Source organism: Zophobas morio, unplaced genomic scaffold (assembly GCF_036711695.1).
Source record: "Zophobas morio isolate AGI-343-1 ecotype UQ-CSIRO unplaced genomic scaffold, CSIRO_AGI_Zmor_V1 ptg000004l, whole genome shotgun sequence".
Classification (NCBI taxonomy): Eukaryota; Metazoa; Arthropoda; class Insecta; order Coleoptera; family Tenebrionidae; genus Zophobas; species Zophobas morio.
Window position 1 is genome coordinate 436,549 of NW_026972109.1, and position 13,220 is coordinate 449,768.

A 13,220-nucleotide genomic window follows, 5' to 3' on the forward strand; every position below is an offset into this window, starting at 1 on the left:
GCCTTAGCTTTGATCGTCTAACAAAAATGGAACCCTACGTTGTGTTTTTGAAAAATGGCGGGATGCGTTCAGATGCAAGTGGAGGACGCCAAGATTGGAAAAACACCGCTAAATAAAAGACCAAATTAATAGAAGGCACAAAATTATTTATTCTCAGCTACAAAAAAAACTTTGAATGACTTGGAATGAAATCAAATTAAACGTTCTGAATCAATGCAGATATTTGAATATCACAAATTTAATAAAAACAAAGCAAAATCTGAATTAAAATAGTGGTGTGTGGCGGCAAATTTAAAATTATGACAGTCAACAAGAGAACAAAATTTTAATAAAAAGCAATGCAGCGGCAGCGGCACCAGAGCGCTATAAGAGTGTGGCGATCGAACTATGTCAATTTCATTCTAGAGCACAACAAAAATACCCCTAGGAGGCGTTGTAGCGCGAGCGGAGTTTGGGGCTCCTGGTCGTGGCTGTTCTCCTACCCACGACGGTGATTCTATCTATCGCAAGCACTGTCGCCCAGCACCCCAAGAGTGCGTAGACGATCAGATGGCGCGATAAACCCCGCAGCTCGACTAGGAACCGCGCACTCCGCTTCCATCACGTGTTTCTGTGTGTATTTAACCTCACTTAAATGTTCAATTTCTTATGACTCTGATATTAACGATAACTAAACAAGTGTTAAAGTTTCAAAAAGAGCAATAAACAACAATAAAAATATTTGCAATTAAGCCCCGTCCGACGATCTGACATCGAATGAAAAATTCATCACAATTAAGAATTGAGATCGGGGCGGGTATGGATGGGGCCTAATCTTCGGCTTTATTTTTTCTTAATATACATGGTATTTTTTGCACGATGCTCAAAAACATGTCTTTAATTTTTCGTGGAGAAATAAGGATTTTGCAGTTAAGCTCCGCCCTCTTGGCTTATGAAGAATAAAAAAATCATCAGAATTGAAACAGGGTGGGTGGGCGGGGCAAAATTTTGCCTTGTTTTCTTAATATGTGTAGACTTATTTTGAACAAGAAACTTAAATCATGTCTAAAATGGTAAATTTGTGTAATAATCAACTTCAATACGGCAAAAGTTGAACATGAAAGTCACTATCAACGGCAATTTGGCAACGGAGTTTATAAATGACAATTTTCAGCTCTAAAAGCAACGTCAAACAAAATGTATACAAATATGGATCTTGCAATTAAGCCCCGCCTCTCAGCTTACGACGAATAAAAAAAAATCATCAGAATTGAGATAGGGCGTGTGGGCGGGGCTTATATTTTGCCATTTCTGTCTTAATATACATAGCCGTCTTTTCACAACAAGAAACTTAGAACATTGTTAAAATGGTATATTTTTGTAAGGAAATATGGATTTTACAGTCATGGGGCTAATTGCAAAATCGATATTTTCTTATACAAATTTTCCATTTTAAACATGTTTTAAATTTCATGTTGTGATAAGAGGTCTACACATATTAAAACAAAAAAGCAAAATGAAGGCCCGCCCACCCACCCTATCTCAATTGTGATGATTTTTTTATTCGTCGTGAACAAAGAGGGCGGAGCTTAACTGCACAATACTTATTTCTTTACAAGAAATTACAGAGTATCGTGTTGTTCAATTGTATGTAAATTAAGAAAAAAAGGCTAAATATTAACCCCGCCCACCCACCCCATCTCAATTGTGATGATTGTTTTTATTCTTAGAAACTTAAAACACATTTAAAATGGTAAATTTTTGTAAGTAACTACGGATTTTGCAATTAAACTCCGCCCCTTTGGCTCACGACGAATAAAAAAATCATCACAATTGAGATAGGGCGGGAGGGTGGGGCTTATATTTTCCCTTTTTTCTCAACATACGTAGTCGTCTTTTCAGAAAAAGAAAATATATAAATATATTTTGACATTTTTGTTTTAATATACATAGCCGTCTTCCTTTTACAAATTTTACATTTTAAACATGTTTTAAATTTCATGTTGTGAAAAGAAGTCTGCACATATTAAGAAAATAAAAGGCAAAATGAAGACCCGCCCACCCACCCTTTCTCAATTCTGAATATAACATGTATGAAAATTTACGTTCAATTTAAATTATACATCACAGAAAATTACTGAAGTTAAAATTGTGAGATATAGAAAAATTTCACAAGGTGAAAAACTGCAAATCTAACAAAATTACGTGAGGTTAATGTTTGCCACACTTTAGCAACGATTAAAACAAAGAGTTTACATTATGTTAAATTATGCCACACTTTATCAACGATTCAAACAAAGAAATTTAGAAATCTTTAATCCCTCCTTCAGTCCACGATATTAAATATTATGAATTCTACTGCACCTTTCTACGATCTTTTATTATCAGTTGATTTAACTGCCATAAACGAACTATTAGCAATCATGTATGAAGAATTAAGGAGTGTTATAATATACCACTTTAAGTATTAGCATCCAGAAACGTTATTCGTAATTAGTAGAGAGCGGATTTCTGTCGGGCTACGTCACGATTATTAGGTGGGGACGCGTGAATCGCTGTGAATCAGTAGCGGGTAATAATCAGTGCATTTAATTTTCACTTATTCAACAAATACAATTCACGAAACCTTAATTCGTAAAACAGCTAGGTAAATGAGAACGGGAATTAACAGCAAAGTACAACGAAGCACCGTTATTTTATTCGAAAATAGACGAAGTGCAGCTAGTAACTGCTCTGAATTCCCATCCCGCACGAGCCGTACCGAGTTTGGCCTTGCCAAGCCCGACAGAAATCCGCTGTCTAGTAATTAGACAAACAAAATCACGAGTCCCGACTAAGTGAATTTCATGAAAACTCCTAGCAAGTATTTATCTAAGCAAATTCCTGATTGTTAAATTGCGTTAGAACTAGTTAACGATTAAACTCCTAATATGAACTGTGAATTTACAAACAATGAATCAAATTTACACAACGTTGGAGAAACTATGGCATCGTCGTCGTTACGATTAATTGTTTTTAAACAAAAACCAACTAAACTTAACCTACTCACCACGTGGTTACACTCACAACACACAATTTTTTTGATTGAATTTTTTTTTCAAATTCAGATTATTCAAATGTGATTATTTCGCGCCACTGTTAATTTTTTTCAGCGCGAAATTTTTTATTCAAATTCATTCATTTTTTTGAGCTACCTGTATAAGCAAATCTAAAAAATATGAATGCAATGATAAATCACAAATAAAAACTCATCATATTTTGCACATTTCGGGTAGATTTAGGAATTTAACTCGTTACTATGGAAATTTGTAGTTTAACACCTTTAAATTTCACAAGTTTTTACAAGATTAATAGGGGCAAAATCAGTTTTATCTTAACAAATACTAGCCCCGCCCACACGGCCTTTATTTTCTCAGTACTTGCTAAAATAAGTCTTATATTGGCAAATGATATATTCTCTGAATAAATAGGAGGGTGGGCGGGGCTAGTACTTAGTAAGATAAGACTGATTTTGGCAAACGCTATACCCTCTGAGAAAATAGAGGGCGGGTGGGCGGGGCTAGTACTTGCTACGGTAAAACTTATTTTGGCAAATGACGGGGCTACGAACTGCACTTACGGTTGCGTTAAACAAGGCAAAAAGTAAGCCCCGCCCACCCACCCGGTCTCGATTGTAACGATTTTTTTTATTCGTCGTGAACCAAGAGGGCGGAGCTTAAGTGCAAATTTGATATTTCTCTATAAAAATTTTCCATTTGAAACTTATTTTAGTTACCTTGTGAAAAGAAAACTACGTATATTAAGAAAAGAAGCAAAATTGGAGCCCCACCCACCCGCCCCATTTCAATTGTGGCGTTCTTTTTATTCGCCGTGAGCCCAGGGGCGGAGCTTAATTGCAAAATCTTACCTAATTGCATGGATTTTACAATTAAACTTTGCCCACAATTGAGGTTGGGGCGGGTGGGTGGGGCTTACTTTTAACTGGTTTTTCTTAACATATATAGTTTTCTTTCATCAACTTTATACTTACTTAGAAAAATGTTTTACAAAGAGAAATAAGCATTTTGCAATTAAGCTCCGCCCCTCGGCTCACGACGAATAAAAAGTAATCACAATTGAGACAAGGGCGGGCGGGTGGGGTTTATATTTTCCTTTTTTTTCTTAATATATGTACGTAGTTTTCTATTCATATGCCGCGTGGTGTAATGACCGGATCACACAGAGAGCCGCAATTCCACACCATCCGTGACGAGAAAAAAATTTGTTTACACCGTTTGGATAAAAGATCATAAAAATATTAATCTTACCCGCTTACAACAGCATGGAGTGTATTTCTATACTGCGTTGTTGTTTTTGCGAAAAACGTCAAAATATGTACATTTTCTATGGAAATATGCGCGTTTTTTCGAAATATGCAGGCATGCAAGGATTTTGTCATCGATCGACACATAAATAGAGTTTCTTTAAACACCGCATGTTTTTGTAGCTGTGGTACTAAATAATTCATAATCAAAACATATTTCTGCAAAGACTTCGAGTCCATAAACATTTTTATTTAGACAAAACTTTTCATATTAGTGTGGGAATACAATTTTTTATTTTGAAACTTACCGTGAGTTCCTTGATTTTGTTGACACGGCAAATTCACTTAGGAAACTGAACACAGGGTTTGAAAAAGCCCTATTAATACATCCTTTACGAAGACTGCGAACACATCGATGATTAATTAGACGTAACAGTGTGACGAAATTCTTGGAATAGAGGAATCGAGCGCAATTCTGCGGGTAGTAACCCTATAGGGGAAGCTGTGTATGGGAAAGCTGGGTTAATACTGCGAAAATTGCGCTTTGAATCTTATATGACACCGCTCGTGTTCCAGTGTATTTCGTTAATATTGTCTCATTGAGCATTTTGGGGGTTTATTTACACAAAAGTAGTCGCTTGAGTTTGAAGGCAGGAAAGTGCAAAATTTTATCTCGAAAAATGTCTTAACTGACGAGATGAATATAAATTTTTACTTCTCGCACATCTGTGTCGAATTTTCACACTTGACATCCAGAATTTTTGGAAAAAAAATCAAAATAAATAACAATATTTTGCAATATAACTTTGAAACTGCAAAACCTGTTGGTCTGAAATCTTATAAAATATTTTAAGGTTATCTTAATCATGGTAAATCGTTAACCAACATTTATTCGTTTATTCCCTCACAAAAATTGATGACGTCATCTCAAATTTTAGATTTTTTTCTTTTCTCAATTTCTCTATAAATCGATTCCTTGATTTTTCGACTTGTCGACTTCCTGATTGTTCGATTTTTTCATTTTTTGACTTTTCGAATTCTCGAATTGTCAGTTTTTCGATTTCTTAAGTTGTCGATGTTTCGGTTTTGGAATTTTTCAATTTTGGGATTTTTCAATTTCTCGATGTTCCAATTTGTCGATTCTTCAAATTCTCGATTTTTTGAGTTTTCGATTTCTCGGTTTTTTATTTTTTGATTTCTCGATTCTCCGATATTTCGGTTTTAGGATTTCAGTTTTCCGATTTTTCAAATTTTTCGATTTTTTGATGTTTTGATTTTTCGATTAAGTTTTTCGATTCTTCAATTTTTCGACATTCTAATTTTTCGTTTCGTTGTTTAGTTATTTCGATTTCTCGATTTTTCGGCTTTTTAGTACTTCAGTTTTCAGTTTTGAATTTTTCGAATTTTTAAATATTAGATTTCTCGATTTTTTATTTTTTGATTTCTCGATTTTACGACTTTGTTTTCCAATTTTTCAAATTTTTCGATTTTTGAATATTCAAATTTTTTGATTTTTTGATGTTTTGATTTTTTGATGTTTTGATTTTTCGAATTTTAATTTTTCGAATTTTAATTTTTCGTTTTTTCTTTATTTGCAAATCGAAAAATTCAAGAAATGAAAAACTGAAACTTGAAAAAGTGAAAAACCGAAAATCGAAAACACGAAAAATTGTAAAATTGAAAAAAGAAAAACTGAAGAAACGAAAAATTGAAAAATTGAAAAATAAAAACTGAAAACGTGAAAAATCGAAGATAAAAGAACGGGAAATTTGGAATAATAAAAAACTGTAAAAATTGGGAAACTGAAACGAAAAATTGAAAAATCGAAGATATAAAAATTGACATTCAATTTTTCGTTTTTTTTTTGATGTTTTGATTTCTCGATTCAGTTTTTCGATTCATCAAGTTTTAGTTACTTCGATTTCTCGATTTTTCAGCTTTTTAGTACTTCAGTTTTCAATTTTCAATTTTTCGAATTTTTAAATATTAGATATTTTCACCATTTTAGTTTGAGGATTTTTTATTTTCTCGATTCTTCAAATTCTCAATTTTTAGAATTTTCTGTTCCTCCATTTTTTATTTTTTCCTTTTCTCAATTTCTCTATTAAGTGATTCTTTAATTTTTCGACTTTCCATATATTATTTTTTTGTTTTTCTAAATTTTAGATATTTGTATTTCTTGATTTGATTTTTCGATTTCTCGCTTTTCGATTTTTCGGATTTTCAATTTTTTGATTTTTAAAATTTATTGATTTTTCAAGTTTTCAATTTTTCCGATTTTAAAATTTTCAATTTTCAGTTTTTCTGATTTTACTTTTTTTTTTAATTTTAGATATTTCGATTTCTCGATTTTCCGATATTTCAGTTTTTCGATTCTTCAAATTTTTCGATTTTTCAATATTTCAATTTTTCAATTTTTCGATTTTTTAAATTCTCGATTCAGTTTTTCAATTTTTCAATTTTTCGACATTTTAACTTTTCGTTCTTTTTTTTTAATTTAAGATATTTAGATTTCTCGATTTTTTTTTAATTCTTCAGTTTTCACAATTTTCGATTTTTCCTTTTGTCAATTTCTCTATTACGCGATTCTTTGTTTTTTTTTACTTTTCAAATTCCCAATTTTTAGATTTTTTGATTTCTCCACTTTTTGATTTCTCGATTTTTTGACTTCGAGGCTTCTAGATTTCTCAATCTTTTGATTTCGAGATGTTTCAATTTTTCAATTTCGATTTCTCGGTTTTTCGATTTTCGACTTTATGATGGTAGGGATTTTCAATTTTTCGATATTTCAGTTTTGGGGGTTTTTTAATTTCCTGATTTTTTACTTTTTCGATTCTTCATTTGTTCGATTTGTCAATTTTTAGATTTTTTTAATTGTAGATTTTTCGATTTCCCAATTTATAGTTTTTTGATTTTCAGTTTTTCGATTCTTCAAATTTTTCGATTTTTCAATATTTCAATTTTTCAATTTTTCGATTTTTTGAATTCTCGATTCAGTTTTTCGATTTTTCAATTTTTCGACATTTTAATTTTTCGTTCGTTTTTTTTAATATATTTAGATTTCCCGATTTTTTGTTTTTTTAGTACTTCAGTTTTCACAATTTTCGATTTTTCCTTTTCTCAATTTCTCTATTACGCGATTCTTTGTTTTTTTTTTACTTTTCAAATTCCCAATTTTTAGATTTTTTGATTTCTCCACTTTTTGATTTCTCGATTTTTTGACTTCGAGGCTTCTAGATTTCTCAATCTTTTGATTTCGAGATGTTTCAATTTTTCAATTTCGATTTCTCGGTTTTTAGATTTTCGACTTTATGATGGTAGGGATTTTCAATTTTTCGATATTTCAGTTTTGGGGTTTTTTTAATTTCCTGATTTTTTACTTTTTCGATTCTTCATTTGTTCGATTTTTCAATTTTTAGATTTTTTTAATTGTAGATTTTTCGATTTTCCAATTTATAGTTTTTTGATTTTCAGTTTTTCGATTCTTCAAATTTTTCGATTTTTCAATATTTCAATTTTTCAATTTTTCGATTTTTTGAATTCTCGATTCAGTTTTTCGATTTTTCAATTTTTCGACATTTTAATTTTTCGTTCGTTTTTTTTAATATATTTAGATTTCCCGATTTTTTGTTTTTTTAGTACTTCAGTTTTCACAATTTTCGATTTTTCCTTTTCTCAATTTCTCTATTACGCGATTCTTTGTTTTTTTTTTACTTTTCAAATTCCCAATTTTTAGATTTTTTGATTTCTCCACTTTTTGATTTCTCGATTTTTCGACTTCGAGGCTTCTCGATTTCTCAATCTATTGATTTCGAGATGTTTCAATTTTTCAATTTCGATTTCTCGGTACTTTTTAGATTCTTCAATTTTCGATTTTTTGATGTTTTGATTTCTTGATTCAGTTTTTCGATGCTTCAATTTTTCGACATTTTAATTTTTCGTTTTTTTTTAATGCAAATCGAAAAATTCAAGGAACGAAAAACTGAAACTTGAAAAAGTGAAAAATTGAAAATCGAAGAAACGAAAAATTGAAAAATCAAAAAACTGAAAAATCGACAAATTTGAAAACACGAAAAATTGTAAAATTGAAAAACTGTAAAATTGGAAAATGTAAGATCGAAAAATTTCAAACTAAAAAATTGAGGAAACGAAAAATTGAAGAAGCAAAAAAATTGAAAAATCGAAAAAATAAAAACTGAAAACGTGAAAAATTCAAAATAAAAGAGGAAAATTTGAAAAAACAAAAAAATTGTAAAAACTGGGAAAGTTAAAAAAACGAAAAATTGCAAAATCAAAAAAATAAAAATTGGAAACGTAAAAATCGAAAACAGACGAAAGGGAAATTAAAAAAAAAAAACAAAAATCTGTAAAAATTGGGAAATTGAAGAAACAAAAAATTGAAAAATCGGAAATATAAAAATTGAGCTTCAATTTTCAATTTTCGAATTTTTTAATGTTAGATTTTTCACTTTTTTGATGATTCGATATCTTTATCTTTCGATTTTTCGACTTCTCACTTTTAAATTTTTCTGTTTTTCAATTTTTTGACATTTTAGTTTGAGGATTTTTCAATTTGTCGATTCTTCAAATTCTCGATTTTTGGAATTTTCAATTACTCAATTTTTTATTTTTCGATTTCTCGACTTTCGGATATTTCAGTTTTACGATTTCAGTTTTTCGATTCTTCAAATTTTCCGATTTTTCAATATTTCTATTTTTGGCGTTTCGAAATTTTCGATTTTTTCTTTTCTCAATTTTTCTATTAAGTGGTTCTTTGATTTTTCGACTTTTCGATTTCCAGATTTTTTTATTTCTACACTTTTTGATTTCTCAGTTTTTCAATTTTACGACATTTTAGTTTGAGGATTGATCCTCGATTTTTCTATTTTTGATATTGCGAAATTTTCGATTTTTCCTTTTCTCAATTTCTCTATTAAGTAATTCTTTGATTTTTCGACTTTCCGATTTCCCAATTTTTCGATTTTTTGATTTCTACACTTTTTGATTTATCGATATTTCGATTTTTCAATTTTTCGATTTTTTGATGTTTTGATTTCTATATTTTTCAATTTTTCGATTTTTATATTTTTCCAAATATTAATTTTTTGTTTTTCTAAATTTTAGATATTTGTATTTCTTGATTTGATTTTTCGATTTCTCGCTTTTCGATTTTTCGGATTTTCAATTTTTTGATTTTTAAAATTTTTGATTTTTCAAGTTTTCAATTTTTCCGTTTTTAAAGTTTTCAATTTTCAGTTTTCTGATTTTACTTTTTTTTTAATTTTAGATTTTTCGATTTCTCGATTTTCCGATATTTCAGTTTTTTGAATTCTCGATTCATTTTTTTAATATATTTAGATTTCCCGATTTTTTGTTTTTTTAGTACTTCAGTTTTCACAATTTTCGATTTTTCCTTTTCTCAATTTCTCTATTACGCGATTCTTTGTTTTTTTTACTTTTCAAATTCCCAATTTTTAGATTTTTTGATTTCTCCACTTTTTGATTTCTCGATTTTTTGACTTCGAGGCTTCTAGATTTCTCAGTCTTTTGATTTCGAGATGTTTCAATTTTTCAGTTTCGATTTCTCGGTTTTTCGATTTTCGACTTTATGATGGTAGGGATTTTCAATTTTTCGATATTTCAGTTTTGGGGGTTTTTTAATTTCCTGATTTTTTACTTTTTCGATTCTTCATTTGTTCGATTTGTCAATTTTTAGATTTTTTTAATTGTAGATTTTTTGATTTCCCAATTTATAGTTTTTTGATTTTCAGTTTTTCGATTCTTCAAATTTTTCGATTTTTCAATATTTCAATTTTTTAATTTTTCTATTTTTTTGAATTCTCGATTCAGTTTTTCGATTTTTCAATTTTTCAACATTTTAATTTTTCGTTCGTTTTTTTTAATATATTTAGATTTCCCAATTTTTTGTTTTTTTAGTACTTCAGTTTTCACAATTTTCGATTTTTCCTTTTCTCAATTTCTCTATTACGCGATTCTTAGTTTTTTTTTTACTTTTCAAATACCCAATTTTTAGATTTTTTGATTTCTCCACTTTTTGATTTCTCGATTTTTCGACTACGAGGCTTCTCGATTTCTCAATCTTTTGATTTCGAGATGTTTCAATTTTTCAATTTCGATTTCTCGGTACTTTTTAGATTCTTCAATTTTCGATTTTTTGATGTTTTGATTTCTCGATTCAGTTTTTCGATGCTTCAATTTTTCGACATTTTAATTTTTCGTTTTTTTTTTTAATGCAAATCGAAAAATTCAGGGAACGAAAAACTGAAATTTGAAAAAGTGAAAAATTGAAAATCGAAGAAACGAAAAATTGAACAATCAAAAAACTGAAAAATCGATAAATTTGAAAACACGAAAAATTGTAAAATTAAAAAACTGTAAAATTGGAAAATGTAAGATCGAAAAATTTCAAACTAAAAAATTGAGGAAACGAAAAATTGAAGAAGCAAAAAATTGAAAAATCGAAAAAATAAAAACTGAAAACGTGAAAAATCCAAAATAAAAGAGGAGAATTTGAAAAAACAAAAAATTGTAAAAACTGGGAAATTTAAAAAACGAAAAATTGCAAAATCAAAAAAATAAAAATTGGAAACGTAAAAATCGAAAACAGACGAAAGGGAAATTAAAAAAAAACAAAAATCTGTAAAAATTGGGAAATTGAAGAACCAAAAAATTGAAAAATCGGAAATATAAAAATTGAGCTTCAATTTTCAATTTTCGAATTTTTAAATGTTAGATTTTCCACTTTTTTGATGTCTCGATATGTTTATCTTTCGATTTTTCGACTTCTCGCTTTTAAATTTTTCTGTTTTTCAATTTTTCGACATTTAGTTTGAGGATTTTTCAATTTGTCGATTCTTCGAATTCTCGATTTTTGGAATTTTCAATTACTCAATTTTTTATTTTTCGATTTCTCGACTTTCGGATATTTCAGTTTTACGATTTCAGTTTTTCGATTCTTCAAATTTTCCGATTTTTCAATATTTCTATTTTTGGCGTTTCGAAATTTTCGATTTTTTCTTTTCTCAATTTTTCTATTAAGTGGTTCTTTGATTTTTCGACTTTTCGATTTCCCGATTTTTTTATTTCTACACTTTTTGATTTCTCAGTTTTTCAATTTACGACATTTTAGTTTGAGGATTGATCCTCGATTTTTCTATTTTTGATATTGCGAAATTTTCGATTTTTCCTTTTCTCAATTTCTCTATTAAGTGATTCTTTGATTTTTCGACTTTCCGATTTCCCAATTTTTCGATTTTTTGATTTCTACACTTTTTGATTTATCGATATTTCGATTTTTCAATTTTTCGTTTTTTTGATGTTTTGATTTCTAGATTTTTCAATTTTTCGATTTTTATATTTTTCCAAATATTAATTTTTTGCTTTTCTAAATTTTAGATATGTGTATTTCTTGATTTGATTTTTCGATTTCTCGCTTTTCGATTTTTCGGATTTTCAATTTTTTGATTTTTAAAATTTTTGATTTTTCAAGTTTTCAATTTTTCCGTTTTTAAAATTTTCAATTTTCAGTTTTCTGATTTTACTTTTTTTTTAATTTTAGATATTTCGATTTCTCGATTTTCCGATATTTCAGTTTTTTGAATTCTCGATTCAGTTTTTCGATTTTTCAATTTTTCGACATTTTAATTTTTCGTTCTTTTTTTTTAAATATATTTAGATTTCCCGATTTTTTGTTTTTTAGTACTTCAGTTTTCACAATTTTCGATTTTTCCTTTTCTCAATTTCTCTATTACGCGATTCTTTGTTTTTTTTTACTTTTCAAATTCCCAATTTTTAGATTTTTTGAATTCTCCACTTTTTGATTTCTGGATTTTTCGACTTCGAGGCTTCTCGATTTCTCAATCTTTTGATTTCGAGATGTTTCAATTTTTCAATTTCGATTTCTCGGTACTTTTTAGATTCTTCAATTGTTCGATTTTTCAATTTTTAGATTTTCTTAATTGTAGATTTTTCGATTTCCCAATTTCTAGTTTTTTGACTTTTATTTTTTCGATTTTTTAAATTTTATGTAAACGATTTTTCCATTTTTCCATTTTACGATTTTTTGACGTTTCGAATTCCCGGTTTTAAACTTTTTAATATGTATATGTCCTTGTACATATTTCAATTTTACGAATTTTAAAATTTTTCGACTTTTCATGTTTTTGATTTCTTGATTTTCCGAGTTTTCGACATTTCAGTTTTGGATTTTTCATTTTCTCGATTTCCAGTTTTTTGGTTTATAGTTTTTCGATTTTTTAAACTTTATATTAACAATTTTTGCATTTCTCTATTTTACGATTTTTTTTTGTTTCGAATTCCCGATTTTAAACTTTTTAGTATTTTTCGACTTTTAATTTTTTGTGATTTCTCGATTTTTCAAGTTTTCGATTTGTCGATTTTTCAACATTTCAATTTTGGAAATTTTTCAAAATCTAATTTTCTTCAATTTTTCGATTTCGATCGTTCTTTCGACTTTTCCAATTTCGATTTTTCGGTTTTTCAGTTTTCGATTTTAAAAATTTTTCAGGACCGGGATTTGTTGGGCTGCTCTTCAGGGACGAGGGAAGTTCTGTCGACCAATTTTTTGCACATAAATTTGGTTTGGAATTTCCCAAATCGTCACGTGGAAGTTAACATTTTCGTCATTGATCCACAGTAATTTCCAACTCGTGCCATTAGTTCCATTGTCAAGATATTAAATTGAGTTACAAAAGAAATTTAAAATAAGTTAAGTGTATTGCGATTTAAGTCTTTAATAGGTCTTTAAATTACGTCCTGTATTAACATTAAAGTAGAATGTCAACTGAATTATCCAACAAAACGTCTAACGCATACCAAAATATAAAATTAACGACGGCCAAGGTTACTAAGCCTATAAGGATATTATAAATTTAACGCATAGTTAAAAATAATCGTT

The 13,220-nt window shown here is 28.9% G+C and overlaps 1 protein-coding gene across 1 annotated transcript in view; it reads left to right on the plus strand.

Annotated features, from left to right (window-relative positions):
• Window positions 1–13,220, plus strand: part of LOC135136640 (phosphopentomutase-like) — a 64,987-nt gene that overhangs the window by 25,488 nt on the left and 26,279 nt on the right. The window lies entirely within an intron of this gene.